At 41.9% G+C, this 27,248-nt stretch overlaps 1 protein-coding gene across 3 annotated transcripts in view; it reads right to left on the bottom strand.

The window, feature by feature from the left end:
* Positions 1–27,248, bottom strand: part of LOC311518549 (bifunctional protein GlmU-like) — a 131,533-nt gene that overhangs the window by 20,726 nt on the left and 83,559 nt on the right. Inside the window, exon 2 of one of the 3 annotated variants that reach the window (XM_084624475.1) lies at positions 6,845–6,934. The exons of the other annotated variants lie outside the window; for them this stretch is intronic. The gene's annotated coding sequence lies outside the window, so the exon portion shown is untranslated. The remainder of the gene's footprint in view (positions 1–6,844; positions 6,935–27,248) is intronic. 3 annotated transcript variants of the gene reach the window in all.

Here is a 27,248-nt window from a genome sequence, read left to right as displayed (position 1 = left end):
GTTGGTTACCTATCCCCGCCCAAATGCTCATCGTATCGGATCCTGGCTTGGGATTCACATACTATACATTGCAGCTCCCATTTACTTAGGTGCACGTGCATCTCCAAAGGCTCATTGAATTTGATTTCAATGAACCACTCATTATAAGAACTGGAAAATATTAATCAGCAATATACTACTGTTATAATGTGCAGACTGAAAGAACCTTCACTGTAACAGCTCTACTGAATGCCTATAAAGTAGAGGATAAATGATAGATAACTGTGAATTGCAAGGTTATGTAAACATTGAGGGGGTTCAGAAAAATCCTATTAAACCATAAGAGAAAAGCATGGCTGATTTGTCACATCATCAGGACCCAAGAACGCATTAATAAATAGAATAATAGGTAATGAACCATGAAGTACAAGGTTATAGTGTCATTCTGTGGTGGGGAGCCAGTGACGATATAAACAATGAGGAAAAAAAGAGCTTTGTTGGTTTGTCACCAGATCCTTGAACTCCATCTTTTTATACCTATTTTTAATGAATACCTTGTCACCTCCTAGGCAGTCTTCTCCCAGATCCCACATTCCTCCCCCTCCCCGCCCCCCCTCCCGCCCATTCATCTGAAGTGCCCATGCTGGTGTTCTCCTTCTTCCTTTGTTAAACTTGGGACTTCAAGAGCTTTTCCCGTATGGTGAGCACAGAAGTCAACTTTTCCTTTCGTATTTCCAAAGCATCACTGGATTGTTGGCTAGGTGGGGCAGAGGTTCGGTGTATTACAGGAGCGCCTACAGGCCCTGCCGCCCCTTTTGCTCTTTAAACAACAGACACGTGAAGAAACCACACACAAGTTGGGTCCCAAATAACCAAGTTTACTAACGATTTGCAAAGCCTACTTACACAGGCGCCGACTTTCTTCTTTGTGAGTGGAACCAGGGCTGCAGTTTTTACTTCAATGTAGATAGTCACGGTAAAGCCCCGATGAGAATGGAGAGGGCAGCGTTAACCTCTAGGCTGAGGTAACAACGAGCCACGCCTTTCCTCCATTAGCATTTTCCATTCAGATTGCTATCCCGATGTAAAAAAAGAACGACATTTTGCAGAGAAAATAGCCTGGGATCGGGGCTTCATTGAGCTCGGCACCATGCAAAGACGTAGTGGGAGACAGTCTCTGCTCAATGGAGCGCACAATCTAAATAGCCAAGACTGACAAAAGCAGCATTATTAGCTCAATTTTACAGATGGGGAACTGAGGCACAGAGAGAGCAAGGCCCAGATCCTCAAAGGTTTCAATGCAAATTAGGAGCCTAAATACTGTTGAGGACCTGGGGCGAAGTGACTTGCCCACGGTAACACAGGAAGTTTGTAGCAGAGGCAGGCATCCTAATTTCCTGAGTCCCAGACAACCACATTGACTGTAAGACCATTCTGCTAAAAAGTTAATGATTACTAAAGTGATGAGTTGTACGTAGTCTCAGGAAGCCATGAACAGCTGTTCATTTATTCGTACATAAAAAAGAAAGGCGAGTGAATAAAGAAACAGAGCTGAAGCAGAAATCTGTAATTTGTAATACTTCCTCCCCCTCCACTCAGCCTAGGCCAGGAGAGCCGACCACCTAAATTCATGTGCAAAACGTCGTAGGTCTCTTCTCCCCAGAGTCCTACTATCTGTTCCCTGCCTCTAGCAGCATTAACATCCAAACAGGCTGCTCTGCCGGTTCTCTTTCTGAGGATTTAAATACAGCAAAATTTAACATGGAAAATGCCACTGTCAGTAACAATTCTGTCTCCCCTTTTGCTGCATGTCAGAGCTAAGTATCCAAGAAGGGCTTGGATAATTCCCTTCTTTAATTTTCAGGCCAGCTAGCCACAGCCTTCTTTTACATAGCAGACCCATGTTTCATATGGCCCCAGTGTCTATACAAGCTCCTGACCAGTCATTTTGGTGGTGGAGGGCAGCGCTCCTCTGTCTCGACTCTCACTTCATGCAGTGAGGAGAGTTGTGCTGAACAGCCTCTGGAGGTAAGTGGAAATCAGCTAACTTTGGCACTCTTTGTCCCCTTTTCAACATCTAGCTTTGATTGAAATCCTTGGGCACTCAAGTGGTTGTTGACTTAATGGAGTAATGAGATATGCCCTTAAGTGAAGCTATTTCAGTGCCCATTCATCTTCTCCTAGAGCAGGAGATACAAGGGGAAAGTGTTTCTCCTCTAATCCTTGTTGGTTGTAATGGCTCAGCAGAACACAGGCTTGGGCCCAGCGAGGCATTCCTCAGGGTACAGAATATGTAGGCATTATCTCCACCCGGAGCTAACTTCAAAAGGGTCCAGAACAAACCTACCTTAGACCAATAAGAAATCTGTTCTGTTTAGGTTCTCTTACTACACCCATCACAATGGCATCTAAGCTCTTAAGAAAACCTTCTCCTGTCTTGCTGATGATAGTCAGATCCTGGTACATAAAGCATATACAAAGCATATAACTTTTTCTTTTCAAAAGGGTCTTGGCAACCTGTAGCAAGCAGTTAGAAGAATTGTCCTGGAATACCTCTGTGGGTGCAGCAGTACATTACGTGTGTCCTGGATACACAACATACCACTCTTCACTTTGCATGTTGTACCCTCGTAAGAAAGAAGCTTCATAAGATCATCAGGCAATTAAATTACTTTAAAAAGGCTTAGCTCTTAAAGTAATTAAATTACTTTAAAAAGAGCGAACCTCACTATTAGTCACCACAGCTATTCCCCCAGGTATCAGTATCCATATGGAAAGGCCCTTAAAAAACAACATTTCCTCAGAGTCCAAATAAATAACTCCCAATCACTCCCGATAAAGAAGGGTTTAAGAGCAAATATTGTCTAGGGTGTATAGCAGGGTTCTTGTACTCAGGACTCCTGGGTTCTGTTCCCCAGTGGGTCTCGGTCACTGACTGTCTATAACCTGAGGCAAAACAGTGAACATCAATTTGGCTCAATTTACTCCCCAATGAAATGGGTATAATAAATAATAGTACTTAGTGATTTCACAGTGGTGTGGTGAGGGTTTAATTAATTGAAGCATGTGTGTTGATGAAGAATTCCATCCAAGGGTAAAAGATTGAGCACAGAGACAGCACTCTCAGTGTGTGCTTCAGGGTGCACGGCACCCCAAAGGGGGCAGAGAGGGCTGGGAGGCAGTGAAGCCATAGTTCTGTTCTCCCCACGCCATGTGGCAGATCACACTGGCCACAACTGAGGGCACAGGACTAAAGGATAGGGCCACATGAGCAGTTTAGCTGCACACTGGGATGTTCAGGGAAGGACTGCACCTCTAGCAGACACAATCCTTCTTTGAGCTCCCCTTGGAGCGATTTGGCTCCACGCTGCCCCCTGCTGGGAACATTTTGACCCCAAACTTTTTTTGTTTTTTGGGGTTTTTTGGCCATACCACCCTGTATTCTCTCATTCCACACACATAGCTGCCAAAAGGCACAGGCAGACAGAAAGGCATAGGTGAGGATTCTTCAGGGGAGGAATTTAATGAGACAGTTTTATCAGAAGGAAAGATATTACATTGCCTTAGGTAGATGTGCTCTGCTTCACTGGTTCTCTACAAAGAATTGAATCGATGCTTAAATCACATTTTCTCTTGCTTCCACGGTCAGCTCCATTTTTTTTTAATATGGCAGAAAAATCTATTTTTTCTGCTGAAAATTTTGTCCCAGATGGTAGAAAACCAAGGGAGTGGTGCTGGAAGGGGACAGCATCCTCTGGGGTCTGAACCAACGTGTTCAGTCAGAATTTTATAAATAGAAACAAATTCCACCTTAAAGTCAATACCTGCTCTGAAAACTGACTTATAAAAATGGGATTCTATAGTTATTGTCTCTCACGATTAGCTCAACTGACAATTAAAAAACATTTTTCTAATTGCCAGTGCTGCAAATTCAACCTGGGATCTGACATCAAGCTGGGTTCTTTCTGGCCCAGGGGTCATCAGGAGTAATAAAGATTCTACAGGCTAGTTTCTGCCCTCAGTTATATCTGTCCAGATCCATTGTATTCAGATACTGTTCTTATATTATTTGTATTGATTTTTACCCTTGTCCCTTCTTTCCCTACCCCTTCTGTTATCTGTTACATTCAGATGCTTTTCCTGTCTGATTTAGGTTGTAAGCTCTATGATCTAAATTAGACAAGCATGGAACGGCAAATGCATAGCACATTATAAATGTATAAGTCAAATCTTTCTCCTCCTCCTCCCCCCGCCTCAGAGAAATTGTGGGAGACAGACACACACTGACAGCAAAATTAATAATCAGCCCTGCAGTGCCAGGCATGGCAGTACCATTCACTTGACTACGCATGTAAGCCCCTGGGGGCAGAGGCTGTCTTTTTGTTCTGTGTTTGTACAGAGCCTAGCACAATGTGATCCTTGTCTGTGACTAGAGCGGTAATACAAATAATAATAGTAATTAGGGTATCATCTACTGCCTTCCTCTGCCAGGTTCTGTAACTTGACAAAGTTTGCAGGTTGTAGCCCTGATCCAGCAAAGTACTAAAGCATGCATATGTCTTTAGGCACGTACCTAAGTCTCACTGACTTCAAGATAATAATACTTAGCTCTTATACAGTGCTTTTCATCCACAGATCTCAAAACACTTCACAAAGGAGGTCCCTGCATCATTCTCCTCATTTTATAGCTGTAGAAACTATGGCACAGCAAGATCAAGTGACTTATGCAAGGATGCCTGACCAGCCAAGGGGCAAAGCCAAGCATAAAACCCAGACCTCTTTACTCCCAGCCTAGTGCTCGAGCCACTGTGCCAGACTGCATAAGTTTAAATAAGCTGCTGAACTGGGGCCTATGCATCTCTGAGACTGGACCCAGTTTCTTCTAATGTGCAGCGCTCAGTGTCCTAGTTCCACAATAAGAGGATAGCTTCTCTATCAAGGGAGGCTAGGCATTGTAAACTGCCTTCCAGATGTCCAGTCAGACGTATTGCTAGGACTGTGGGTTAGCATTTCAAGCAAGGAGAAGCCACTCCAGTATATAACTGTGGCAACTTGGGATGTACCAGAGAGTAACCTGTTGAGCCTGGACACAGCTGGGAGAGAGACTGTGAGGGTGTCTTCCCCCAGCTGAAGACAGTTGATGTTGTCCACCTCCTCCGTTAGCAGCTTCTGCAGAAACAGCAGTGCAGAGAGCTGTAGATAGCGCAGCTGTCCTCCCTTCACCTTCTTCTCAGGGATACCTGCAGGATGTCAAGCACTGTACAGTGATAACAGAGGGGCTTTCTATTTTTCTGTAAATCTAAGATACAAAATCCAGCCCTGGGTAGCTCCCCAAGAAGTCTAGAAGCCCCATGAAAACATCACTTCCAAAGTCAGGCCCGTGACAATACCAGACAAAGTCAAACTTTTGTGAACTGACACGACGCAGCTCAGCTAATTATATTTTAAATTCCACTTGTTATGCACAGTAGGTCAATAAATTCTAAGCCACACAGATGCTCTAATTTTTAAAACCATTAAGTTCTATGTATGGCACACCAGGGGGAGGGGTTGTCTAGGGTGCACATAAGGCACTCCTTGAGATATGAAACATTTCCTCTTGTGCATCTGGGTCATCCTCACACGGCCCCACTCAGAAGGGATATTTTATGAAGCTGATAAATAAGAATTTATATAACTACACATGCAGAACACAAACACACACCACACATATGGAGAGAATAAATAATAAGTAACTGTGAATTAAATATGTTGAAGGATTTTGTTAGCATTATAATAAACCATCAGAGCAACGCCGGAGTGGCCTGGGATGTCGCCTGAACCGCGAAAGGTATTTATGTCCTTTTATGAAACGGCTGTTGGCTGTGGGGGCTGGAGGGCTCAGGGCACTGATAACAGAAACTGGAGTCTTTCAGCTCTAGCTCAGCGGTCTGAATCCAATCCAAGCTGGCTGATAGTTATTCCTGGAGCTTGGCTGCAAAGTGGTATTTGTAGAATGAACTGGTGAGGGGCTGTGCATGTGAAGACAGATGGCCCAGTGGTTAGGGTACTAGCCTAGGAGAATAGGGTTCTGTTCCCTGCTCTGCTACAGATTTACTCTTGAGGTTGGATGAATTATCACTGAGTTACCCAGCTGTAAGGTAGTAACATCTCCTGACCACACAGGGGTGCTGTGAGGCTAAATATATTAAGATTGGGAGGTGCTCGGATACTTAGTGCCCTGCGCGGATACAAAATTTGGAATCACATCCATCTGCCGATTTGCAGGACTCTACTGATATTATGGCAATGGGGGCTGCCCTAAGTACCCTATACATAAGGTCATTCTTATTGAATAGACACTGGCAGTCTCAGCAAAGGCCAGGAACCAAAGAGGCCTGGAGGCCAAGCTGGCTCCTGACGCATTGGCAAGGGGGTAGGTTCACCTTCCTCAAGGGATCCTGCGGAGTTGTATCCTCCAGGAGAAGCAGCGGGTGAGGCTGTTCACGTGCCATCAGAAACACCCGGGGTGAGATTTTCAAAAGAGCGACGCTGTTCCCGTTGGCTTTAGCGAGAGTTGTACCACTGACTTCAACGGGAGCGGCGTTAGGCCCATGCACTGTGCACTTTGGAAAATCCCACTTGCAGGGCTCCGTCATGCCTGTGACCTCAGGATGGGGCAGCCTTCCCCAACTGTGTCCAGGCCACCCTGCCAGCTGGGGAAGGAGGAGTAGCCCCCACCCCTCCTCAAGGGCATAATCCAAATCATGTTAAAGTCAGTGTAAAGGCTCTCATTGACTCCAGTGGACTTTGCCTGAGGCCCCAACACCCTTGAAGCAACGTGTGGCCCCCATGGATGCCTGGTGGGAGCAGCCCCCGGTCTCACCTGAGCTCAAGCACTGCAGCCATCCCTGAAGACGCCTTGTGTTCCCCTCTCACCCTCCACGTCTACACATGCACAGGGGTCAGCAGTGATCTGGCCAATAGGGAAATAAAGTTGCTCCAAGGTGTTTGCTATGTAACTAAAGCAAGGGAAATGGAAGGCAAGGCACAGGAGAAGAGTTCAGGAGAGGGACAGCATGGAGGTTAGCAACAGTGAGAAGGCAGGAGAGATTGCTGCTTCTTAGCATATGCGCAATGTGAGACACATGACCAGGATTCATCACCGAATTTGGTTTGCTGGTTGGATCAAGAAAGATCTGAAGGGAGTGGGGCAGTGGCAGAGAATGGGCCCTGTGAATGAGAACGATCCAGGTGACAGAAGGCAGCAGGGTACCAGGCCCAAAGCCAAGAGCGAAGAAGGGAAACCGAGGGAGGAATAAGGTGAAATAATGAGATGGTGCATTTGGACAGAAGATGAAATACAGGGAAACAGGAAGAAACGCACCTGGGAGGAAGATTAGGAACGGTCTGTAGGTGAGCACATGGAGGTTGAATTTGATGTAGTAAGAGACGGGAAGCCAATAGAGGAACTCACAGAGCTGAGGAGAAGGTGGCGAGGAAGATGACTTGAGCAGGCTATTTTTGACAGGCTGCAGAGGTGAGAGGCAGGGGAGGGGCTTAACGGTTACACTGTGGACAACAGTTTTAGCAGTGGGGACAATTTAGTTGGGATTTCTCAATCAGCTCATTAATTCACCACAGAGTTACCCCAATGGTGGTGGAAAAAATGTAAGGAATTGCCAAGAGGGCAAACAGAATCCTGCTGAAATCAGCCAGTTTCTAAGCAAGTTGTGCCCCCCTCTACCCCCCCGGCACCCCACTGTTGAACCTTTCAAATTGTCCAAGTCTTCTAACACAGACATGCATAAACATTATAGCAGTGTCCAAACAGACATGAGGAACAAATGGGGTCATTGGCTTTCCTTCCTCCATGATCTGTATAGGGCTGAGCCCGCCATAAACCATCAACAAATAACCCGTTCGTACTAACAGTAATGTATTTATTATATACCGGTTAGACATACGCTTGTTAATTCTTGTCCTAGCCACAATCCCAGTTTTAGCTCTGCCAAGCCCTTAGTAATCTCAGACAAGCAAGGAGGGGCAGGTTTGAAAGATGCAGGTCATATGTATCTAGTGAGGCACTCGTCTTTCTTTATAAATCAGGTGTAAATAGCAAATTAAATTTTCCACTGTAAATTATTTACCCATTGTGTAGCAGAAAGGAAACAACAGTCTTTCTGGCCTAGCCTTATTTCACTATCAGCATGAAAAGGCACAAGATGCGTAAGCAGCTCCAAGCCCTTAAGCTCCAGTCAACCCAAGGAGCATATATGAAAAAGTTTGCTTGACTTCTGTGAAAATACAGGCTGCAAAGAGGCTGTTACTATAATCCTATCCAAACTCAAAATGTAATTTTCTCACTTTGAAGGTTGGTTAGAGATGCTATTCAAGTTACAACCCCCACCCCAAGCCCAAGATCTTTAGCTAAAGGTAGTTTCTAGCCTGGAAGTCAAACCATTATTTTTATTGTATTGACTCAAATGGAATCATAGGCATGTGCTAAAAGGTGCCACAATCAAAGCTTTCCTGTGGCTTTGTGATATCTTGCACCAGCCACACAGGTTTTAAAAGGACAGAGCCGTAAAATTTGTTTGAATCAAACACACAAACTCAGAGACCTGACAGTCTAACCTGATCCAGTAAGAGTCCCAAGACGTAACCTACTGTGCCTTACAGATTATTTTTTTAATGACCTTCCTCCCTACCCTTAGCTGCTCCCTTTCCAGCCAACAGCAACTCTGAAACAAGGAGTGCAAACGTGTCAACATTTCAGCTCCACTACTGGGTCATCAGTGTTGCCAGCTCTCATAATTTTATCCTAAATTTTGCAATATTTGATATTTTTCTTAAATCTCCAGCTCTTGGAGTCCTGTAGTTAGTTGAGAAGAGAATCCTGCTTTCATTAAAGAATGTAAGTTTCTAGTCCTTGTGACTGAAGAAAATCTTTCCAACATGACCCAAATGCATACTAAAGGCTCAAAAGCCGGAAACCAACAAAAAAGACCCCCACATTTATTATTTAAAAAAATCTCATGATTTTTCATGGTCTGACTCATGCTTTTTGAACGCTCAGGGTTGACATGATTCAAAAAGTGACCTCTGGCTCTTTCTGCCTGCTCCCTATTGACACCAGGAAGGCTACAGATATTTACAAGTTTCACAGTACATGGGTGGTTTACAAAATTTTGCCAGACAGGGACAGATAGACCATGATCCCAATAAGCCAGTAGCCTATGGTAGCACGTCTCCCACCTGAGGAACTAGGATTTTAATATGGCTACAGGCCTCACTTTGGAGGGACTAGTAAGAGTTTTCCACAGTTGGAGGATGTTTTTAAAAAGTAATTATTGATACAATAGACTGATCTTTGGATATTGCAGCTTTGAGGGTATCCCTTCTGTTTATACGAGTCCCATTCCTGTATGACTAACAATCATGAGATTATGGAAAGAAGTAGACTGATGCTGCAATTGCAAAACCAATTTTCAGAAGGTCTTCTGGGCACTAGGAGCACCACCTAGTTTTCTAGGGCTTTAGTTAACAAAGAATCCACGACCCCCAGGCCTCAGCACACAGTTTTTGAGTCTTTAACTGCAATAGCTTAATCCCTTTATAGAATAAGATGATGCAACTTTCCTACCATATTTAGATTAAAAAACAAAACCAAAAACCAAATAGCAATGTTATACTAATTCTTATGGTGATTTTACTGCCAGTCTCCTGAAAGCGGATGCTTTTCCTAAAGGCCAAGGTTATGGAGTCATGTGAATACATAAATTCTCAGTTTTAAAATTTTTAATATAAATTTCAGACCTTTGTTTTTGCGGAGAAAAAGCTTGAAAGCATGAGCCCTAAAGGCTCGAAAACAAACAAGCGGCAAAAAAAAATAACCCTCAACATTTTTATTTGTTAAAATCTGACGACTTTTATGACAGTCTCATGATCTGAAGGTCCGGGGGCTTGGCTCATGATTTTCAAATGCTTGGGGTTGGCAATAGTGGATTGCTCAGAATCATTTTGAAAATAAGTTTGTTCCTTCTGTCCTAGAGACACACAGGCCACCCAGACTGTGCACCTTTCAATGAAAGGCACATTCAAATGAAAAATACAAAGAATATGTTATAAAGTGCAATAATTACCCTTGATTTAGTCTAAAACTAATGAACATTAGGTCGATTTAATGTAAAGCAGCTTAACTTTGCTTAAGTGGTAAAGCTTAGCCTCTGAGAATCATTAGTTTCACCACAGAACTTTGTTGTATTTAAATCAGTTAAGATAAAGCACATAGTACTGTGTCACGTATTTAAAAGTCTGAGTCTTACAGGACATTTAAATATGTGTGTCTAGAGAATGCCTGTAACGAGGGTTACAGTCCATTCCATGGGCAACAGAGAAAATCAACCATTAAATAAAAGTGAGTTCTTCTGCAGCCACACGAGTTAAACTTCAGTCCTGGAGCCACATTCATCTCTGGTGTAACTCTGACCCCAACGGGAAGAACTTGGTCCCTGGTGTCTTAAAATTACACCTGCCTTTCAGGAAGGGAGCAACATTGTTATAGTAAGTCATGTTACTCAACAGAACTCACCCTGCAGGGCAGGTGGAAGTTTAAGTCTCCACACGTGTATATCAACATGCACAACAAATGAGCTAACCCTTTCGCCTTGAGCATTCTGGATTTCTCGACAGTACCCATCGGTGCAGTGGCATGGAGAGTTTACATCAGCAGCCAGTCTCAGGAAACCCTCGCTCCCCAGTCCACTCCACAGAGTTAATGAGATTCACCATAATTAGCTCAGTGAGGGATCTGAAACCATAATAAATTAAACTAGCAGCTGAATCAGTAAATAATTATTTTTGTGCTGTCCTCCTTTCGTTTCTGATAGTGCTGGAGTAGGCACCAATTTTACACTTGAAATGGAATTGCATGCATCTACCTGGCTCAAATGCGAGGCTATGGAGAGGTAGCCTGAAAGCATCTGTAGAAAGCAGAAGAGAATTTTAGGAAGCGACATTCCCCGTCAGGTTACATGGCACTGTAGAATTTACAGTTGATGAATGAATGGCCCAGCCTCAGAAAGGATTTAAGCTTATAGGTTCAAAGCTTCTTATAATATTTTTGCACTCAGCTGGTGATGCTGCTGACTGAATGTGTTAAGGAACTAATCCTTCTTACAAATTACAAATGCAATAATTATGAGGTTGGTGAACCAACTAATCAGGCATGTGAAACAGTCAGTCCATACAGCATCTTAGTAAGGGAAGTCGTAAGAAAGCTCACAGACAGAGCTAGTACTCAGCTAAAGCTATTTATGCCATGAGCCTACGGGAAATTATTTCTTATTAAACTGGGAAAAAAACCTGGGTGCATGGAAGGCTACAAAAACAACAGCAATGAGCAGAGAGGGCTTTTGACAAAGCAGACAGATCAGATTATATGTGCGGGGAGGATTCCACTCTTTGACAAAGCTCTCTGCCTACATAGGGGAGACAGATTTTTGAATATTTATCACAACTCCTGTAAACAGAATAAGCTTGCCAATGACGGTGCTCATCAATCTCTGCTCCAAGTAAATACATCCGATGTCATTACTGTAATCAGATTAGCTGCTGTCCCTCCACCTCATTTATCAGTAAGGATTTTCTTACTAGACTTGCCATGTTCATTGATTCATTTTTAAAGACATCTTTAGAAATATTCACAAATATTTTACGAGACCAAAGATTTTTGGAGATATACATCATGTACATAATCAGGTTAATAGAGGTTTAGGACTTGCCTACACAGGAAGTTTTGCTGGGATACCTATTATTATATAATTATAATTAATCCAGTGGATGAATTTGTATTAAGATAATTTAGAATAAAGCACTCTTATTCCAGTATAAAGGAGTCCACACAGAGAGTTAATCAGGAGTAGTGATTCTGCTTTAAATTCACACCTGACCTTAATCCGAATTAACTTCCCAGTGAAGACAAGAAGGACTTCTGTCAATATAACAAACATCATTTGGGGTTCTGTTGGTATAGACTGTGTCTACATGAGCAGGATAGGCTGGCATAGCTATGCTGACAGACTCCGTAGTGTAGACATATCCTGAGAGTCTAATATAATCATGTGATTCCAGGAGCTGGGGATTGTAAAAAAACCCCACAAATATTGTGTGACCCACAATGATGTCTCAGGTTTCAGAGTAACAGCCATGTTAGTCTGTATTCGCAAAAAGAAAAGGAGTACTTGTGGCACCTTAGAGACCAACCAATTTATTTGAGCATAAGCTTTTGTGAGCTACAGCTCTCAAGAATTGGTAACACTGAATCTTGACATTTAATAATGATTTATCTGATTTTCATTGTGACAGCCGTGCATAACTTTTAAGGTAAAACTATCAATTTAAACTGGGAGTTATAATAATTGTTGAAGCCTCTTCCTATAAGAAAGTCAGGATGGAAGGTTATTAGAGTTAATCATTCTTAAATGTCTCCACCTGGAGGGCAAAAGGGGGCTGGATTTAGATATCTGGAGATTCCAAAATAGGCTTTGCCTTAAGTACCAAATGATTCACTGAGAAAATATCTGCCTATAAACTGATTGTCTTAAGCAAAAAAAAGCTTAATTAAATAGGTTCAGGGAACTTTTTTGAAGTTCTAAAGACAATATTCAGCAAACAATTGTCAAGGATAGTTCAAATGCATCTGTGCATTCAATGTATAATAGTCGTGCAGTAATATGTTCTATAGTTGATTATGGCAAATGAAGTTTTAGATAAAAAGGGACAATAGTCTGTAATCAAGGAAATCTACATAATGGTTTTCCTGAAGGATGTTTCTGCAGGTGACGGAAGAGTACAGTATTGTTTTATCAAATGGTAATTTCCCTGTATCTCACCAAACAATGAATTCTGTGTGCTAGTCAGGGGCATAATTCAATTAAAGAGAAGACATCTATGAGAGAGAAAGAAATCTGTTTGACTGTGATCCTGCAAATCATGCAGATGAGGAAAATGGCATTTGGCCCTGACATTCTGATTTATTTCCTATACAATATATTATAATTCCTACAAGATAAGCTTATGCTAGAAATTATCACATGTGCATGGGAGTTATATGTCTGATCCTCCTTGTTTTCCCTTTTTATCTGTTGCCCTATATGTTTCAACCTTATCTTTTTAAGAGAATCTGTAAAATAAATGGTAATATTTGCACAGTTGTAGAATAAGTCCAATATTGCATGTGCCGGGCCAGATCCTCAGATGGTACAAATCGACTCCATTGATTTGGATGAAATTACTCATGTGCTTAAAGTTAAGTAGGTGCTTAAGTGTTTTCTGAGTCTCAGTGAAGAAATAAAAAGCCTACTGAAGTCCATGTGGGTTTGGCCATTAATTTCAATGGGAATGAGACTGGCTGCCAAGTGAAACCCAGGTGATGGTGCTATGAATTTCCCCACAGTGTGCTCTATTTCTCTCTATTCATGAGGCTACCTTGTAGAATGAGCGCTGATGCCTAGAGCAAAGGGTTTACTTAAATGTCTTTATGTCTCTTTGACAAGAAAATCCGCCCCACCCCTACCCCAATGAAGATAACTTTGGGGCAGATTCCAAAAGCCAGACTAGTGTTGGGTGGTCCCTTACTCTTTTGGAGTCAGGCCATTCCTTACATTGAATAATGCATCAGAATCTGGCCCTTGGATGCTCAGCTATCTTTCCAGCAACCCCCATATGAACCATAAAACCTCTTCCATGCTTAATGACTATGACCAATTAAACTGCAATGTAATGTGAGCTAGATTCTACTCTAGATCTGATCAAATAATTCATTCAAAGAGATCAGTCTCTTCTTATGTCTACAAATTATCCAGGAGCAGTTCATGAATGACCAGGATATGCAGGTGAATGAAGACAAACACGGAGATTGATTTAAGTGGCAGGCTGCCACTTTGTTAACTTACCACTAAGAATGGGTGCTATCCACCCACTCCTACCCCATGTATCAGGAATTTAACTGGATCCAGTCCAGGGTTACAGATTTCCCACCCTATAACCAATAAATTGGGGTACATCCTTTTCAGCCTACTCAAATCACTTCTGAATCCTCTTACCCACCTTCCCGCAAAGGGCGTAGAGGGTACCAAAGGGGAACCTCAGTCTGCAAAGACTTCAGGAGTCCCCTTCTCCAAAAAGCACAAAGTCTACCAGCGAAATCCTGGGTCTCTTTTACCTCTGGGAGTTGGCCCTTTTGGGCTTTCTCTGTACTGGACACCGGCTGTGACAAACTAAACATTCCTATAAATTCCTAATGTTAAATATCCAAATCACACTCTCTTTAACCTAGTGGTCCTTTCACGATGCTGCGAGGAAGGGGAAAAAAAAAAAACAGCCCACCACCAGGACTCTGCCAATTTGGTCCAATAGGAACAATTCCTTCCTGATCTAAAAGCAGGCGATTGGTCAGAAACAGAGCATCCTAAAAACATAGCTCCTATCCTATGGGGTGGGAGGGGCAGCTAATGAGGGGAGAGGTCCCTAGAGCCCAGGAAGAGGTTTAAATTAATGGGGCGGAGCAAATGGTTAATCTGCTCCCCAGCCAACTAGCCAGTAGGAGACAGAGAACCCAGAAAGAAGCAGCCCATCCCTGCATTCTCAGACATGCTTTCCCAGTCCCTTCTGGGCTGTCTATCCCACTGCCAGTCTGATCTATATATTCACACTGGGGGAGAGGGGGCATTTTCTCAGATTTACTCCCTGTTTGAAACTATTCTACAAGCATGAAATTCCCAGAGGGCCAGCCTAAGGCCTATACGTCACTCTAATCACCTTAAATAGGGTTTAAGAAGGATTTAAGTGCTAACCCCTCCGTGCAAGGGTGGATTTTACCCCAAATAGTCTCTCTGAATAATTCTTGTCTGTAGGGTCATGAACAGTTGGTTGTGAAAATCTGAGATTCAAAATTGAAGCTGTGTTGGTTCATTTCGATTGGTCACACAAATCACATGGTATCATTTCCATACCCTGAATGACTACAGCAATTTTTAGTGTCAGTCTTCCAGTGTGAATCCTATTTCCTACCTCAGAATTCACTCTGTAAATATTCCCTTTAAATTCACTGCTTCTGCAAATATTCCTGCCAGTCAATTCATACAGGTGAAAAACAAACACAAGAAAAGGAATGAACACAGCCAATTGTTGAAGTCAGTTTTTTTCATTCACGTGAATAGTTACACAAAATGTTTTGCACTGTTTTGAGAGCTCTGCTAATCACAGAACCTAGTCACAAAGCAAAGCAAATTTCCTCACAGCTACAGAGAGGCCATTTCTCTTTTAAAGAAGTTCACCAGTAAAGAAGTTCACCAGTCAGAAGAAAATTAGATCTCCATATCACCATCATTTCAAAGGTGTCAATGTTGTGTGTGTGTGTGTGCAGTGGCCAGGGGATGGGGTGGAGGTTGGTGCAGTGATGGTTTGCTCAGTACTATAAGCTGGCCAGTTAAAAGCTTCAAACAGAGTTGCTTTCTTGCTTGCCAAGAACCCAAAATAACCAGAAATGTTCCAGAACAGAAAACACGAGCTGTTGATGTTCAGCACTTGAAAACCGTAGACTTTTCTTTAGACTTTCCAAAATGATATTCACCTTGAGAGGCCTGTACAGCAATTGGGATTTGCAGGTGGGGGATGGAAGCAGACAGAACAGGTTGGCATGACCAATCAAACAATCTTCTGCTCCACACCAAACCTCCATACACATAGGCGCTGAACCCGTGGGTGCTCCTCCTCCTACCTCCTCCTCCTCCCTCGTCTCCTCCTCCCCCAAGCGCGCCGCGTTCCTACTCCTCAACCTACCTCCCAGCGCTGCCTACCCAGCCACTGCCAAACAGCAGTTTGGCAGCATTTAGCATGCTCCGGGAGGGAAGAGGAGGAGCAGGAATGTGGCACGCTCAGGGGAGGAGGCAAAGAAGAGGCAGGGCTGGGGCGGGGATTTGGGGAAGGAGTCGGAATAGGGGCAGGGAGGGGGTGGAGACTTTGGGGAAGGGGTTGAAATGGGGGCGGGGCAGGGGTGGGGCCTCATGGCAGGGCCGGGGGGAACAAGCACCCAAGGGAAAGAGGGAAAGTCAGTGCCTATGTCCATACATGCATTATTTGTATTGAGGAGTACCTAGTAGGCCCATCCCTGAATCACGAACCCATTGTGCTAGGCACTGTACAAACACAGAATAAAAAGATGGCAAACACACATCAACATCCAGTGTGGTCTACAGTAAACACACGGGCCACCTGGATAGGAGGGGGAAAAAATCTCCCAAGCTCTTTTATTCCACACAGTCTGCCATTACCTGGAAGGAATTTATAAGGATGTCTATCAAGTCCTTAGAAGCTAGGAAATCTCAAAGTAAGGCTGTTAGTCATCCTTACTGGATAAAACATGAGCCAAAAAGTACTGCAACAGTGAAGTGCTATTGTACATCAGTCTGACAACATTACACGAGCTGATCACCACCAGCAGCCCTCATAGGCTGTTTGTCTTTCCCTCCCCTACCTTGCTGCCAGGCTTTTCAGGCAGCCAACCTCACCTCATCTCCTTGACCACGAGCAAGAATTCAGGGGAGGGAGGGGGAGGTCTTTCTTGAGGCCTTTGCCCTCCCTTAGTAAGGATGTCAGGCACCCGCAGTCTGTCAACATTTTGCGAATTGATTCCTCTTGCTAACACAGCTCATTTCTCCAGCTGTTTACTTCAAAGCCACTTTTTTTATGGCACTGAGGGAAATCTACATCCACAGAATTTCTGGTTAGGTTTTGTTATACATAGGCAGTTTTTAGTTATTTGACTAAAGAAACTCACTGCTTTGGGGATCTTAGAATTTGCCCCTTTTCCCTCTAACTTTCCACTCTCTACCAGCCTTTGAGTCACTTGCTCACATTTAGATCTCAGAACATCAAAGAGAAAGGGGCAAATAGACATTCATTCCAACCAACTGGTAAGCAGAGAAAACAAATCAACTGAGCTGAATGACAGTACTGCAATGCTATGCAGTTGAATCAGAAAGCTCTGACTTCTTGCTTGGCCAAAAACTAAAAAAATAAACTTTATGTATATGAGATTTTTTTTATTAGATTTTTATTTCATACAGTTTCATTTATTCATGATATCACATGGCCTAATTACCATAAAAATATCACTACTTCACAGAATTCTAGTTTCTTGTTGCTTCTGATCCCTGCAAATCATATGCCCATACAAACTGTCTGATTTTGAAGACCCTCTTATCAAAACCTATTTTCTCATAAGTGCACTAGGGAATTTATTAAAAGTAAAATGTGTCCAGCTCTTTATTGTGTAAGCCGAGAGGTTGGGGATGATGCACATGGCAGACAAACACACTAAGGATCCGCCAACATAAATCTGAGAAAAGTAGCATGGATATTTTTAATCATTTTTCTACTTCATATTTCATTCTCAGCATTTTTATCTACTTGCTACCAGGGCCACATTGTGTTTTTTTCCAATGTTCTTTGTAGAAGCACTTTTACAAGGTCAACAGCAATGAACAACAAACTTTCATTTTGTGTGGTACGCCAGGAAATGGAAGTATATGGAGTTGCTTGAAGTTTTGCTCCTAAACTGAAAGTTAATCTAAATTCAAGAACAAAAGTATTCATATTTGTCCTTGTATGTCAAGGATTACTACTACTGAAAGTGCTTTCTACTATCAGCATGTCACTTTCTCAGCTTCTTAATCTCTTTCTTTCTGTTGCTCAATGGCTTCCTCTTACTTTCTTTCCCACTGCAAAAGTAGTCTTTTTTTCTCTCCCCTTTTTTAATACTTACGAAGTTAAAAGGGCCAGCTCAGCCTGACCACCTGGACGTCGCAATAGAGCTTTCTCCCAGGCCTGGCTCCCTGCCAGTTGCCAGCTGTGACATTGTATGCATCCATCTTAGTTAATTCCATGCACTTGGATTGTACCGGTTCTGTTTACAACAACCTTCTGCCCCTCCTGTGTCCAATTCCAATTGTCCTCAACTTTCCTTGTTTAATACTGTTTTGCAAATTATTAAGCACTGGAAGTCCATTAATCACAGTTCACGTCCTGTGTAAGCCCACACAACGAAGGGAAAGAAGGGTGAAGGCCAGGCACGCTCAGATCCCTGAAAGAGCTTGGACGGTGGTCCATTCAGATCCCTAACGAGATCATTACTGCTAACTAAATACAAACCTGACCTCATAACCCTCTGGGAAATTATGTGGGCCCCGTGCAAGACATTAATATGTATCCCACCCCTCATCGCCACCCCCCACTCCCTTGATAGGCTGAAAACTAAACCTGCGATCAAAAGAACTCTAATCACTGCTCTGATTGTAGTAAACCAAGCCTGACACAGAGTTCCCTGAGGCCTCAATAGCTACATCAGTGCCACCCCCAGAGCCTGCACCCTTTGCCAGGCTTGCTAGCAGCCAGGGAATTGCAAAGAGTCCCAGCTTTTCAGTTTACTTGACACACTGTGTCTATTTTCTGGACCACCTGGTAGGCTAATTTTAACATGACACCAGTTCAGCACTCCCACTTAGTCCTCAATTCTCCCACACAGCCTAAATACAAACTGAAATTCCTCTTAATCCACTCGTCCACTGAAACGTCCCAAGTTAAAACTACACAACATGGGCTATCTAATAAAGGATTACATGATTTTACTCTTGTCTGATGGCACCTGTGATGAAAAACATGGCCAAAAATAATTATCCCTTTGGGCACAATTTGAGCACCTTTTCATGTTTGCTTGTCCGTTCACCGTAATCAACTAATCCATCCCTGGTCCAAGCATGACGGTTTTACTCAAAGCAGCGTGACAAATCAGTCTTTTCTGGCCCACTTAAGGAGAGATAAACAGGCTGAGGAATGTGTTTGCCTCTTGTCACTTTCAGTCTTTGAAGTGATTCCATTTCACAAGAAATTAATTTTAAAAAAATAAAACCAAAACCTTAAAGCAGCAACAAGCCGATATTCAGCTTGAACGACACGCATAATGGGAGCATAATTATTAATTTTCTGGTTATTTCTATATCAGAAAGTGGGGAAGGTTGATCTGATGTAGAACATGAGAGATTTCACAGCAGGAAGAAACTGAAATGTTTCAGTTTCAGAAATAATTAGCACACCAATTCACAGGGGTTGACAATTTTCAGCATTTCCACTGCCTGGAATATGAAGTGCAATTATTTTGTTTACCCCACCTCACCATCCTCAGCCATTGAGGAGGGAAGTTTTATCCTTAAGATTGGGCTTGAATTCTGGCATCGGTTCAAACAAGAGTCAGTAAAAATGAACATTCAAATATCAACTACATTTTAACATTGACTTTTTTGAAGACAAAGTAACATACAGTAACACATAAAACAGATTTAGCAGATCTAACGCGTGTGTGTGTATACATACAGAGTTTCAATTGTCTTCCTACTCAGCAACAAACATCTCTTCAGAATTCATTTTTCTTTCTTTCATAATTAGTATCTATACAATTCACATGCTGTATGGATGGAACAAGGTTGGGGGTGGGGAGTCCTTTGTATAAATCAGTTTTAAGATACGCTTGGATTTAACATTGATCATTTTTCTTTGTTCTGTCTATGGGGTCAAAGTGATGAACACCAACAGTAAGAAATGAATCAGTGTTTGTTACATTACTTAGCTGTGAAACACAAACAGGCACTATTTGCTCAGCGGTCCCTGAACACCATTCCTAGTACTTATCTTGACCTGGGACAGAGACGGAAAATATTTAACACATGACCAGGAAGCATGCAGCCTAAAAATCAAGTGTCATTATCTTGGAGAGAAAGTAAATATTACATCTGAAAATCTTCATCTGTGAAATTCAGTGGTCTCTTGGTTTTATACATGATATACCAGATCCTAATGCAACTGTTATCCGACAGTGAGCTGATTTTGTAGTTTGCAAAATTAACAGTATTTATCCTGTTAGTTTCCTTAGTAACTATCCATGCATTCCTTAGTGTGACAAGGTCTCTTAAGCATTTCATATAGTACTTATCTATTTTCTTGCTCTCACCTCCCTCTCACCTTTACTTTAAGCACAGAACGCAACACAATCCACTACAACTAAAGACTAGGCTGAGAGTCAGATTAAAATTATCCCTGTTTGCCCTGACCTCTTTTCTCTGCAGGTGAGAGCGTCCCCATTCACAAGCTAAATGAAGCAGAAATGATGGAGTGTTTGTTTTCCCTGACTTTTCTTCAGCCTGCCAGTAAATTTACAGCCACGAATATGAAGTGTTAATTTAATGTTCCCACTGAGCATCTCATTGTCAACAAAGGCTTCAAACCATAAGAGAGGAAAAGGTTAGCTCATGCAGAAAATGACCCTTATGGTTTGATTGTCTTCTGGTCCAGACTAGCAGCAAGCAAAAAGCTAAGGGCTTTGACTTCCAGCTTAATGCATTTGATGGCAATAAATGGAACCTCTCTACCTCCGCACATAGAAAGAATCACCTGTAATGCTCACTTATTTATGTTTGCAGGCAATCTACACAAAACCAAAAGAGAAGTGGGCCTCTCTTTTCACTCTGATGACTAATTTGACAGAACCGAAAACTTAAACCCTTCATTATGCCACACTTAAACAAAAGGGTCTTGCTCTCTAAAGATTACAACAAAGCATTAATGATGGCATGAACCATGAAATTGCTTTCTTCACCAGGTGCTTCAAAACGTCAGGACCTCCACTGATGTGACGTACAGAGAGTTGTACAAGCAAGAAGTCTTATATGCAAAAAATATATTCTTAAAATTAATATTAAGATTGAAATAAACAAATGCTTTCCTGGACTTTGTATGACAGCAACAAGTATATAGACTGAAGGCCCTATTCTCATTTACACTTAGTCCCTTTTACAGTGCACGCTGGTAATGTAAAACAGTCTTAAAGTTAGTATAAATGTCATTTACAGAATTGTAGTTAACAGAAAAGACAGAGTAAGGTAAGGGATCTTAATGTAAATGAGACTATGACCCTGACTATACATTTTAAGACATCAACATCTATTTACACTTTGTCTGATAATGTAAAATAAAAATATAAGTATGAAGCAGATATGGAAGAGTAACATTTTCCGTAGAAACAAATGTCAAGTCTTTGTTACTTAAAATTTATTCTTATATGAAATATCCCATTAAAGTTCTCAGCTTGGAAGCTATGACATTTTTTTATTCTACAGTCTGGATGTTTAATGGGAAGGGGAAAATGAGCGTAGCAATTTGATTGGTTTGGGTACCTTTTTCGAATCCACTAGTTAAAAATGGGTTCACTTTTTAAAAAAAATTGTCCATGTTCCAGGCTGTTCATGTACTTTGTGGACCTGGCCACTTTGCTATTTAAAATAAATAAATAAAAAGCAATCCCACTATTAATATTTAACAATTGGGCCACAATATGTTAATTAACTACCCACCTAATGTGTATTATTAAACCATACATCTGTATTATCATCAAAAAGGCACCATACTACGTACGGACAGGTGAGAACCCAACAGCTCCCAAACTGCATTAACTGCATTTCAAAAATCCATTCTGCAGTATTTCGAGGACATTTGATGTGCCATGCACAGTAATGTACTTTAATACGTCTAAACGGACCACCGCATTGACTGAAATAGCAAAGCCTGGAAGCAAAGCAGAACGCACAGTAATGAAACAGTTGACTTTTTGTTTTTTATTTTACAATACAGCACTTTCATTCATTCCCCAGATAATACCCTTCCCCATTCACATTAGATCTGTGGCCTGAACCAAAACACCAGCAGATTTTGTGATGGCACTAACATTCTAAACCAAGAGCCCAGTCACACTGTTGTGATTGGCGCCTACGACCACAATGGGTCAAACCAAATAACCAGACCCAGAACTTTGAGGATCTTGGAAACCCAGATCCCGATTTTGTACCTTGAGATCATTTCTAATTCAGGCCTCAATCCTGCAATTGACTCCACACTGGCAAACCCCTAAACTGTAGTACTCCATTGATTTCAGTGGGGCCTGGCACAGGTGAAGGGATCTGGCCACAAGCAACAAATTGCTGGATCAGGCTCCAAAACAATATTAAAACTATAATCAGTGGAGTGCAAAATGTACTGAAGTATCTCCACCAAACTGCATGGGGAAAAATTGCAATTTCATTCTATTTTACAGCCCCCCAAATTAAAACAAAACAAAAACAAAATACACACACAACAAACCCTGATCATCTGAAATTTCAAAATTGGTGGCTTTTCACTCAAAAAATAGTGCACACCAAGGTTTTCTGTGCAACTGGATAACAGTCGCAAATTTGCAAAAGCCTTCAATTTGGGTGTTTTCAAATTGTATTGCAAATATTTGCAATGTTTGCCCAGCTCCAATTCTCACTTAAGTTATAGTGGGGGGAGGGCCTGACATTCCAAATCAGTGTTGCCACTCCATCCTTCATTTATACCATCTTTGAGAGGTCCGAGACCAGCTCACGGTAATTTTTTTATAAAGTGCCTAATTAACCTCTTTGGTTTTTTTTTTAACTAATCTGATTGGTTCCAAAGAAATAACATCACCATTAGATTACTCAGAAGCTGGAGAGCAGGAGTCTCTCAGACATCAGCACCAATGAGATCACTCAGGACGGTAGCTGAGTTCCCTGTCTCTGTTTTAAATTTCTAACTTCCTTATATCCAAGGCCTAAGGAGTTACGTGATGAACACTTCAGTCACTGAAATCCTTATGTGCACAAGGACTTCGGCTCATTAAAAAGGTCCTAAGGATAAAAAATACTGACTTCTTTCAGTGTCAAACTACAATCTCAGGAGGTATTTTTCCCCTTGAGCAATACTTTACAGCTGTTACCCTCCCAGCCATTTGTTCCTTGTCTACCAGCGAGTGTGTGGCATGCTTTACTTTGACTTTTATTGTGTTAGCTGGTTGAAGTCAAGGTTTTTTCACATTAAATTAAAAAGTGATATTGGAAATAAGCATGGTTACAAGGAACACAACACCTGTGTAGTATGGCTAACTGAAACCTGTACCCAGGAACTTCCTGAGTTCCCCTGACATTTACCGGGCTCCAGGTCTATTGTCAGCTAAAACACTTGTCCCCTTTCCTTCAGCCTCTTTCATGCTGATCTCCCTGATTCCCACATCACCCCCCACCAGTCCATCCATTCCATAGCTGTTAAAATCACCTTCTTTGCCAGATAGCAAACCCATGTCTCTTCCCTGTCTGAATCTCTCCACTGGTTTCTCTTTGCACATCATATCAAGGTTAAACTCCTTGAGTAAAACCCTGGTCCCATTGAAGTCAATTGGAGTTTTGCAATTGACTTCAGTGGGGCCAGGCTTTCACCCCTCATTTTTGCTTTCAAAGCCCTGCACTGCTCTGGTTGACACCTCAGATCTTTGTTTCTTGTTGTATTCCCCTGTCCCTATTTGTTCCAATGATGTAAGCTTTACCACTGCGTTCTTTTCTTTTCCCACTCTTGTCTCCATGTCTTCGCCCACATTACCTCATAGGCATGGGACAATCCCCCACTCCACTCGGCTTCCACTATCGTTTCATTTAAATCCCACATAGTATCATATAGGTACAAATACATAGAATCATAGAATCATAGAATATCAGGGTTGGAAGGGACCTCAGGAGGTCATCTAGTCCAACCCCCTGCTCAAAGCAGGACTAATCCCCAATTAAATCATCCCATATGTGTCTCTGTTGGTCTGTCTGGTACATACTAAGCTCTATGAGGCAAGGACTGTGGTTTTTGTGTCTCATATAGAATCACTCTGTGTCAAGTCTACAATAGCAATGGAAATAGTTCATGAGAACCAGTCAGTGAAATTGATTTAGAAACATGTGTGAAACTTACCCGTCTTGTTTCAGTATTCAAGCAAAATGTAAACAGAGCAGGAAATGAAATTTTAAAAAATATTTCAGCTTTCATTATCTAGTTGCTTTTAGTAATAGAAAGATTTTTGATAGGGCATCTTGATTGTTTCCTTTAATTTTTTCAAAGTGTATATAACAAATATCTATATCTATGTTTAGAGAGATACAGTATTTCTTAGTTTAAAATGTATTATTCACACAGTTTATCCTGGGCTATGCTTAAAAACGCCATGCTAGAGTTGACTAACATTAAACACAAAAACATCCTGTCTTTGGTAATCATTTGCCAGTCAGTCACATTGTCAGTTAACAGTAGTCATTTTGAAAGCAGTAATTCATTCTCTACAGTCCTTTCTTAACACAATTTTCAGCCTGCAATTTAGATGATAGGAAAATTACAACCTTGGTGCACTATATTATGTGATATAAATGTTATTGCAATTAAGCCAACAAGAAACCCACACACACAAAATACAAAGATGTTTAGTCCATGTTTTTTTCTTATTATTTCCTAAAAACCCCTGGGGTCATCAAATGGTAGAAAAAGGGAAAGATGAATTTACATTAGTACAATGTGACTGCAAATAACAAGAACTCAGAATCAACACAACAACATAGTTGACATGTTAGCTATTTGGGAGTTTTAAAACAAAGCAAACAAGTTATTTGCTGAGGGCATGCATGAATGGGGACAGACATGATTTGAATTTTAAAATATGGCTGAAAAGGCCTCATATAGCCAGGAATCCTGGCAGCTGATGAAAGAAAGAAGGCAACTACAGTTCCTGTACCATCATTGCCTCTGCACAGCTCTGCCCCAGATTACATCTCCTTGCTAGTCTGTTACTGCATTCCCGCTCTTCTACTTTGCTCTACCAACCATTCAAGCCCCAATGCCTCCTCTGGGCTTGTTGACACAGTGCATTAGTTTGCACCAGAGGGGTGTGAATTCTAGTGCTCACCAGCTGGCCCATGTGGACCCTACTAGTGCACTCTAAAAGTTCCCTTTGCACACACTAATGTAGTTCTGTTTCAAACAGCACAACATTAATGTGAATTGGTAACTTGTAGTGCACAGTACTAGGGGCCATAGGGGCCAGTTATTGTGTGACACGCTAGTATGCACTAGAATTTTCCCCTTTGGTGCAGGCTAACGCCCCATGTAGACAAACCCTTTGTGTGTCCCCTCCCAACCCTGTCTTCCATGCTGCCCCTATGCATGGATCAACCTTCCAATCTCAGTGCACCAGAGAGGCCTTTAACAACCCGCTGAAGTCAATGGGAGTCTTTCATCGGCAGTGCATCAGGGCTTAGGTCTTGACTCTGTCCTTATATTCAAATCCCTCCTAAAGACACGGTTTTAATGGCATAACCACAAACCCTCATCAATCAAATGTCTTCTTTTAGGGTTTTGTACTGTCACCCGTCACCACAGCATCTGAGCACAGTAACCTCTCCTTCTCAATGCGACGTAAGGAGGGAAAGGGAAGGGTGTTGAAGTAAATTAAAGAAAACAAATTCAGACTGCTAACAACCAACATAAAAAAACATAGCAGCCTGAAAATTTTCCATTAAAATGTTTTGCAGAAATTTTCCATATTTTTTGCAGTTTTCAATGTACAGTTTATAGCAGGGGCAGGCAAACTTTTTGGCCTGAGGGCCACATTGGGGTTTCGAAATTGTATGGAGGACTGGTGTAGTGTATTAATTTGCTTCCCGTAGGAATGTGCTATTTACGATGTACTAGTTAACGGCGGCCAGTCCTGGTGCTCTGTTAGTAGCACATTCCTACGGGGAGCAATTTAATATACTACAGCCGGCGGGTCTCGCAGCCGTGCTGCCTGGCAGGATCTTGCAGCCCTGCTGCCCACAGCACTGGCAGAATGGTGAGCTGAGGCTGCGGGGGAGTGGGGACACTTGGGGAGGGACCAGGAGCTCAAGGGCCGTGCAGGACAGTCCCACGGGCCAGATGTGGCCTGCAGGCTGTAGTTTGCCCACCTCTGGTTTATAGAATCGCTGACATTTTCTGGAAATTTTCTGGAAAGCCAAAAATTTCAATGAAATTTTTCCACAAAGAAGTCCAATATTTTTCATAAATACTTTTCTGCAGGTTTTTTGATCAGCCATAAAATGAAATAAAGATATCAACTTACATTTTAAAGTCATGCATCATGTCAGGCATATAACAAACCTAAGTATTGGCATGATCATATTATTGTAATCTTTGTTCCTTCTTTCACTACTGTTTGTTGCTTTCATTCTTTGAGTCATGTCTATAAATCATATGTTCCTTGGGGCAGGGACCATGTCTTTTAATTAGTCTACTAAGAGTCTAGCAAGATTTCAACAACAGAGATTATTTTCACTGTCACAACTCAAACAATCTAGGCTGCTTTTCAGTAATCAAAGCAAATTGCAGGATCTGCATTTGCTACCAAAATTTCCTTTGGCCTAGGAGGCATGTGGACAGTTCCTGTGTTCTAGGCCCTACTCCTCCTCTGAAGAGGCTTAAGATATCTCTACCCCTCCTCCCAAAGGTGAGTTAGTGAGAATTCACACCACCTCCCACTGAAGGGGCCCACTATCAGTGTTTCTATTTCCCAGATGGGGTACCTGAGAGATAGGACATTTCGGTGCAACTTGCCAAAAGAAGTTTTCAGCAGGGCTAGGAACATAAATCCTAACCTCTGAGATGCAAGGCTCATGTCTAATCCACTAGATCACATTGGCTGTCATACCAATCACTTTATATATTTGTACTTAGGCCAACACAAATATAAGGTTAGTAATTCTTACCCATCCCTATATTTGTTCTGTGTTTGTACAGCACCTAGCACAGTGACATCCTGGTCCATGACTAGGTATCCTAGGCACTACAATAATACAAGTAATAATAATATAAATTGTTTTGAGGTTTACAGATGGAAAGGTACTAGGTAAACACAGAACATTATTATTTGCTATATTTTTCAGGCACAGAGAGATCCAGTGCCTTGGTTGGGAGACACTGTTCGCCTGGTGGGTGAGACATTGGCTGAAAGACCAAGTGCTGTTAGTCCTTCTCTAGCACTTAGTTTGCTCCATTATGCCAGCATTTTTTACCAACATTTGGAAAGAAGGGAGGTAGACTGCACAGGGTGTATGTGCATAATTAGCTGGTTGTACAGTAAATATGTCCATCGCATTAAGTGAAGATTAAATGAACCTGGGCTCTTAACGAGCTCTCAAATGCTGCACATTTTCCCAGGATCTGGAAATGTGTGTGGGAAATAGCATTCTAGGTGTCTAGTGAACTAGTCCCTGATTACAGAACTTATTTTCATTCTCTTTTTATATATAAAAAAATCCTAGCAAATTCTATACAAA

Source organism: Lepidochelys olivacea (genome assembly GCF_965140295.1).
Source record: "Lepidochelys olivacea isolate rLepOli2 genome assembly, chromosome: 3".
In the NCBI taxonomy this organism is placed as follows: domain Eukaryota; kingdom Metazoa; phylum Chordata; order Testudines; family Cheloniidae; genus Lepidochelys; species Lepidochelys olivacea.
Note: the sequence above shows the minus strand (reverse complement) of the source record. Positions and strands in the feature narration are given on the sequence as shown.